The sequence below is a fragment of the Cetorhinus maximus genome, chromosome 1, assembly GCF_964194155.1.
Source record: "Cetorhinus maximus chromosome 1, sCetMax3.hap1.1, whole genome shotgun sequence".
NCBI lineage: Eukaryota > Metazoa > Chordata > Chondrichthyes > Lamniformes > Cetorhinidae > Cetorhinus > Cetorhinus maximus.
Window position 1 is genome coordinate 42,213,403 of NC_135879.1, and position 7,583 is coordinate 42,220,985.

Consider the following 7,583-nt stretch of genomic DNA (forward strand, 5'->3'; position numbering starts at 1 on the left):
GGAAACTCTCGTGTGAAAGACGGAGTGCAGTGAGACTGGTTGGCTCACGGTGTGTCAAGTGTCTAGGAGGAGTTGAGGAGAGATCCATAATATCTGGTTGAGGTGGCATCTGTCACTTGATTTCAGACTGTAGTGTGTCTGACCACAGGGTGCCATAGATTTACATGGACTGGGTACTTACTGTGTACATTAGAGTATGAGATAGCTTTTGTAACTTGTGTTATCCTTACAAATTTGTATACATCTGTAAAGGTTTAGTTGTGGGTGAAGGAGCATTGTAATATAGTTCATCTTTTCTCGTTGAATAAATGTTATATTCTTTTGTTAAAAGGTCATCAACTGACCCCTGTGCCTCTGTTCAGTAGCTACTCTCCACGTATCTAAACAAACATGTAAAAGTTAAGGTCTGTCAAGCTGGGTTCCACTTTGGGATCAGGTTTGTCCAGGGGTAACCTCAGGTGGGACCATAACATATTAGTATTGAAGGTGGCAGCGTCAGAACAGATGCAACAGAGAAACTGAGAGAATAGAATAGAGTTCTTACAGGAAGCTGGATGGGAGGAAATATAATCAAGGTGCTGTGCAATTCAGTAGGTTTTTAATAGATTTAGGCCAGCCTACAATCATTCAATAGTCTATGCCCAAAAATGGATATAGAGAAATCGAGGAAGGGAAGAGTCAGAGATGTAAAGCTGAGAGAAGAGTGGAGATTAGAAGTAAAGTTGTTGAAATTATCCAGTTCAGGGCAGGAGCAGAAAATAGTCCCGTTGCCATTACCAACGTTTCAGAAAAATGGGTGAGGAGGAGACCTGAGGAGATATCAAAGGGTAGTTGTTCGGCTTCCGCAAACTGTTTGCCAAAATCAACAACAGCACCACCCATGTAAGCAGGTTTAATGAAAGAAGTAAATAAATTCATTGATTCAAATAGGGAAGAACTCTTTGACAAACTTCCTTCACTTCTTTGAAGAAGTCGCTAACTAAAATGGACTGTGATGAACCCTATGGCAGCACTTCCCAAACTATCTTCCAATACCATCCCATTTTAACACTTGAAGGTTAGCCCCAGAAACAAAACAGCAATAAAACGGCATAGTAACATTCAGTATATAATTATTAAACTTCCTGTATTATAGATCAACATATAATACATCATATAAATGTAAAAATCTGTTTTTGAAGTACCTTGTGGAACCAGGCCTAATAAGGCCCATGGGCATGTATGTTGCAAGACAGTTTCTCAAAATATGGTAGTATGGTTGATATTGCACACCTAATCTCCAACTTGACTGCGGATGTAACCAGAGAAAATTTGCTAATACCCTGCAGACATAACCAGAAAAAAATGGCAAATTCCTAGAAATCATTGCATCACCCACATGGATGGGGCATATCGATAACACATCACACAGAAATATGATTGGCACTTGATTCCATCTAAATGTAGTTTGTATTTTGTCAGGTCTTGCCTTGTAACTCATTATCGTATTTTGAAAATCATATGAGATTAACGTGATTTTATTCCTCACAGCCTTATTTGCTGTTTCTATGACCCCAATTTGTAGTCAGCTTGTCCTATGGTGTGTGTTTGGACTCGAAAAGCCATTTGACAAAGTTACAACTTAACCATGAAAAGCTATTAGTTAAACTTAAAGCTGTGGGATCCCAGAGTATATCTTGGGGATAAATGAAGGGTAGAAATCAAGTACTCCTTAGAGCAAGAGTTAATGTTTCAAGTCCATATGACTCTTCTTCAGAGCTCTGTAGAAGAGTCATATGGACTTGAAACATTAACTCTGTTTCTGTCTCCACAAATGCTGCCAGACCTGTTGAACTTTTCCAACATTTTCTGTTTTCATTTCGGATTTCCAGCATCTGCAGCATTTTGCTTTTACTCCTTAGAGCAGTTACGTTAGGATGAGGGGAGGGTTGGGTAAGAATACCAAGTGCATTGACATCATGGCCTTGATGGAAACTTGGCTCATAGGAGTTAACACCTTGCCCCTGACTTAAGTCTCCCCACTTAGCAATACCTTCCATCACCTGCCATGCCCAAACCCCCACAGCAGGACTGTGGCCTTGGCTACCAAATCTTACTTAGCTCTGTTCTTCTCCTTTGGCATCTTCTGCTTTAAGCACCACGCATTGTTTTACCCACTCACATCTCCTTTAAAATCCTTGTTCTCCACCCAGGTCCTATGGCAAGTTTCTCACTGATATTGCCTGGTTCCTTTCCTCCCTCAACCTTTGTGCCTAATGACTTTTCATTCTTGGTGACTTCAATTACCATTTCACGTTTCCTTTGAATTAACTGCCTTCCTAACCTCCCTTGACATCTCCCTCCAGATAAATTCTCTTATCCATACAGAGGCATCCTCTTGATCTTTTCAACTCACATGGACTCTTATTCCATTATCTCAATTGATCAATTCCTCATATTCATCTGCACTCCTCCCTGTTCCAACCTCACATCCTGTAAAAACTCAGCAGATCTGGCAGCATCGGCGGAAAAGAAATCAGTTAACGTTTCGAGCCTTCATGGCCCTTCGGCAGAACTGGAGCATAGTTAGAAGAAGGATTTCCAGCATCCGCAGTAGCTTTTAGCTTTTTGTTTTTATATCACATCCTGTGTATCTGCCTCAGGAAAAATTCTCACCCAAGCCACTTAGAGGTACTTTCAAGCTCTCAATTGTCACCAAAATACTTCTGCAGTTATCAGCTTGCTCAATCACACCCTCAATCATGCCTTTCATGCCTTTGTTCCCTGATAAAATCCATCCCCCCCTCATACTGGCCATTCCCTGATGCAATCACCATTTTCACTCGCTTATATCTAATGGACGCAGACCTGAACATTTATGGCGGATAACCGGATTAACCATCCCTCACCAGATCTGGCTGGATCACATTAGCACTATTGGGTCCTGCTCTCCTCTACCCGAATCTGCTCACCATTCCCAGATTACCATGGACTGCAAAGATAACCCCTCCTCTTCACTATAAACCACCTCCTCCAACCAATAACAGACATCACACACAAATATGATTGGCACTTGATTCCATCTAAATGTAGTTTGTATTTTGTCAGCTCTTGCCTTGTAACTCATTATCGTATTTTGAAAACCATATGATGTGCTCCTGTACCCTCCATCATTGTCTTCAATAACAATGACAAGGACCTCATGAACTTATTTATCTCTAAGACTGAAACCACCCATTCAGCTGCCCCTGACATATCCATCCTTTCACCTTTCTCAACAAGCCAAGCTTCCTCCAAGGTTTACCCCTAACCTAGCCCTGAGCTCTCTTCTTTGTGTACTTTCCCTCATCTCTACTCTCATGTCCTGCCCAAGTTCATTTTGTCCATGCTCCTGCTCTCAGGCCCATTTCCATTAAACTACTGACCATCCAACTTTCCTTCTTTGCCTCCACGCTAATTGCTATTGTAAATGGTCTCAGACAGCATCAATGATGAGAGAAACAGAGTTAACATTTCAGATTGATGAACCTTTCATCAGAACTGATATTAATTTCCAGCATCCACAGGATCTTGTTCTGGTATTCATATTTAATTCACTGCCACTTCTCTTCCAGGAGTGCCCACCTTGAACAATTTCTGCTTTTCTCTCCTGCAGGATATCCATTTGTCTCTTTTATCTTGTTCATTTTCACTGCCTTCGACTTTCTTTCTTATGTTTGATCAGGTATCTACAAAAATTCACTTTATCAGCCACATGCAACTATCTCCGGCTCTAAATTATTCCACGTGGATTCCAACTGAAATTCCACCCTCCATTTTTCAAATCCACGCATGGTTATAGAAGTCTCCAAGTTCCTAAAACCAGCCATTTTGATGAAAGATAATGGACAAGACAACTGTGGAAAGAGAAACAGAGTTGCCGGACCTGCTGAGTATTCCCAGCATTTCCTGTTTCTTGAATGTATTGTTGTCACCCAATTTTGTTTCCATCTTTCCTGCAACTTCAAGTTTGATCCTCTCTAATATGGGTTTTTACATATTCCAAAGCGCTGAAGTATATCCGATCAAAGTCACAAATTATATCCATTATGACTGTGATGCACAATCCTTGTTCATCGTTCATGCCTTCCTGCTGGCTTTGATATAGTGAACTATACCTTTCTCCCTACAACCACTGTCTCCTCCAGTGAAGTGATTCTCACGTGCTTACAGGTTTACCTTTCCAGTTATAGCAGGAGAGTCTCTTCCAAAGGCTTCACATCATACCCATGCAGCAAGGGCAGTGATTCTCAAAATGTTGGCCACAAACCATTGGCGCTCTGTGAAGGCCCTCCAGGTGGTCCACAGGCTAGTCGAAAACACAACTCACTGAAGCTGGTATTTGGTGAGAAAAGATTGACAGACCTTTGGACCCCCATACAGTCATGTTGCAGCAGAATTGCACTCAACAACAATCTGTAACCTTGTGGCCCGGCGTAACCCCCACTCTACTATTACCACCAAGCCAGGGGATCGACCCTAGTTCAATGAAGAGTACAGGAGGACATGCACCAGGCATACCTAACAATGAGGTGTCAATCTGGTGAAGCTATAGCACCAGGACTACTTGCATGCCAAACAGTGTAAGCAGCATGCAATAGACAAAGTGATCCCACAACCACCACCACCTCAAGGGTAAATAGGGATGGGCAATAAATGCTGGCTTAGCACTCATATCCCATGCTTGGATTGAAAAAAAGTATCCTGGGCTCACTGATGCAGTTCTAAGCACCTGCTGCCATTCCCAACAACATAGAACTGGGATCGACACTTGTGGAGCTGAAAACAAAGAAGAGAAACTGGCTGAATGTGGAGCCCACCATGAGATGGAAGCTCACCAACTTGGAACAAGATATCATTTCATTGGTACCTCATCAAAAGCAGTGTCATCCCTCCCATTAATTCTGATGAGATTTTTGCAGTGGCGAGTGGGTGGGGTAGAACTAGTAGGTGATCCATGGATGAAAAAGTTTGAGAACCAGTGACCAAAATCCTTGGACCCCTCTTATTGCTTATTTATATGTTGCACTTCAATAACATTATTCAAAGACATGGCGTCAGGTTCCACATGTATGCTGATCTGACCCCCTTGTTCTACCTCACAACCAACTTGCTCCACCTCTCCATTGCCTCTGCTTGTCTCAGAAGAGGCACAATTTCCTGCAATAAAAAATCAGAAGGCCACAATCATTGTGGGGCAATTTTGACTGAACAGGCACTAAAGAGGTGGTCAAGATCGGGGATGGAATCGTCCCAGGTTTGTACTAAGTGCTGTAGCATTTTACCCACTGGCTGCATGGCGGCTTTTCACACCTTATCATCCCAAACCTGCCGTATTAATTATGCATTCCCGGCACCTTTTCCATGGCAGGCAGGCTCTCATTCACCCACTACGCCATCACCTCGCTGCTTCAGCATGCCAGGCGCCATAATTAAAGTCCAGCCGCGCACACACCTCTCAATGCTTTCAGACCATGACTGCTGCAAAAAAGACATGGCCCTGAAAGGCAAAAAGACTGCAGCCCCCAGGTTCAACGACGTATTACCTGGAATGCCTTTTGGGTGCTGTGGAGGCCCGGCATGGTGTCCTCTACCCCTGCTCTGGCCACAAGGCAGGCAGCAGCATCACCAATCCAGCATGGCAGGCGGTGGAAGCTGTGGTCAGCTCCAATGCCCTGCAAGAGGACAGCCACCTATGCTACTACAGGGTAAATGGTCTCACCCCTTCTGCCAGTGTAACTCGCTGTTCTCATCGCTCTCAACACTCACACTCACAAACCCATCACACACCCACAGGGATCTCACACCACAAGGGACAACACTACTAACTCACACACATCCTTATATCTCTATCAGCTATACCCCTCTCGAGCTCATGTCATTATCCTGTCTATGGCTCCGCTCACCATGCAAACATTCCTTGCAGTGCCATGTGTCCTGTTCACACTCTCTCCATCTGTTTTCATGCAGGAGAAGCCTGTTCACACCAGCAGGGAGAGGTCCCAGACCGGGGTTGGAGTGGCCCACACTAGGCCCCTCACTCACTTTGAGAAGCGTGCCATCACGCTGACTGGTGAGGATATGGACAGTGCCTGCAGCAGTGATGAGGTATGTGGCCACCTCAGGATCCTGCACCACATCATCCCCCTCTCAATGCAAATGTGAGTGCTCACTCTGCTGCTTTTGACTCTGCTACCGTGCATTATTATCTCTACATGGGTTCACAGGGAGCTCTGCCAAGGGACTGACCTCAGCTAGCCAGTCCCTCAGCTCCATCCACATCCTCACCTCCAGCCAAGAGGACGACTCCTCCAGTGAAGAGCTGGAAATAAGCAGCCCAGAAGACCCGTCACAGCACTTAACAACACCCTCCACCAGCAGAGAGACACGCATCTCGGTGGGACTTAGACCCAGAGCAGGCTCGGGTTCACAATCTGGTAGTTACTGCACGGATGCGTATCCACAGCAGGAGGAGGCAGGTCAGCTGAGCTCCCCAACACTCGGATGACTGCTGGGGAGGAGGCATCTGTGAGGTCCAAGTCAGATGATGAACCTCCGGATTTGGCCTTCCAACTCATCCTGGAAAGTCAGCAGAAGGAGGGCAAACATCACACAGAGCTGCTGAAAGCCCTCAACAGAGTGGCATGTGAGTCGGAGGAGTGTGTCCGCCTGCTCTCCAATGCAGTGGTGCCCACATGTGCGTGTATGGAGGTCTCCATGAGGAGAATGGCGGATGTCATGGAGACCCTTGTCCGACAGAATGCAGAGATATGTGCACTCCTTTGCGTTAGCCATGGGTGAGTTCCTACAGTGCCAACACGAGAGGGAAACGGGGCACCTCAGTGACCCTCCAGGTGCTCCTTCCCCTCAAGGAATCAGGCTGGGGCCCTTGGGCAACCAAAGGGAGGAGGGGCGGCAGCTGGACATTCCTGGGTTATCCACTGAGGAATCTCAGGGGCTGTCCTCTCCCTCGGTGTCCCCTTTGCCTGTGAGCCCTTCAACCTTGTCCCATCACCACAGAGGGAGCAGCCGGCCCACAAGTGATTCTGGAGGGAAAAGTATGTGTGTGGAAGGGCCTCTCATTCAAGCACTCTCCCACACACGCGGATCCTTCATTTATCAAACTCACCTCAAGATGCTGAGTATTTTCAATGCTGCCTGCTGGGGTTCACTTTCAGTTGTCCATCTGAGCTGACCTGCATCTCTGCCCACCCAGTCATCACACTCCCATGCAGCACCTGATCTCGCCCACCACAACTGTCGCTTTACTTTCAATTTGGACATCGTGGCCTAGGTTCGGTTTTTTGTGCGCTCCCCTATATTCTCCCTTCCCCCCCATTTCCTTTCCACTATGACAGTTGACCCCCAGCAACACCTTTCACCTCCCCTCCGTGACATACCATCCACAGCCCTTTAACTTCGGGGATGTCCACGTGAATGTACATGTTCCCTCCCTTGCGGAAAATCCCACAACCCACCCACATTAACCTCCCCGACCTCTTCCTTCCCACCCCCAGAGTCCATGTTTGCCTTTGAGTCCCCACCAACCACCCTCACCATTCCCG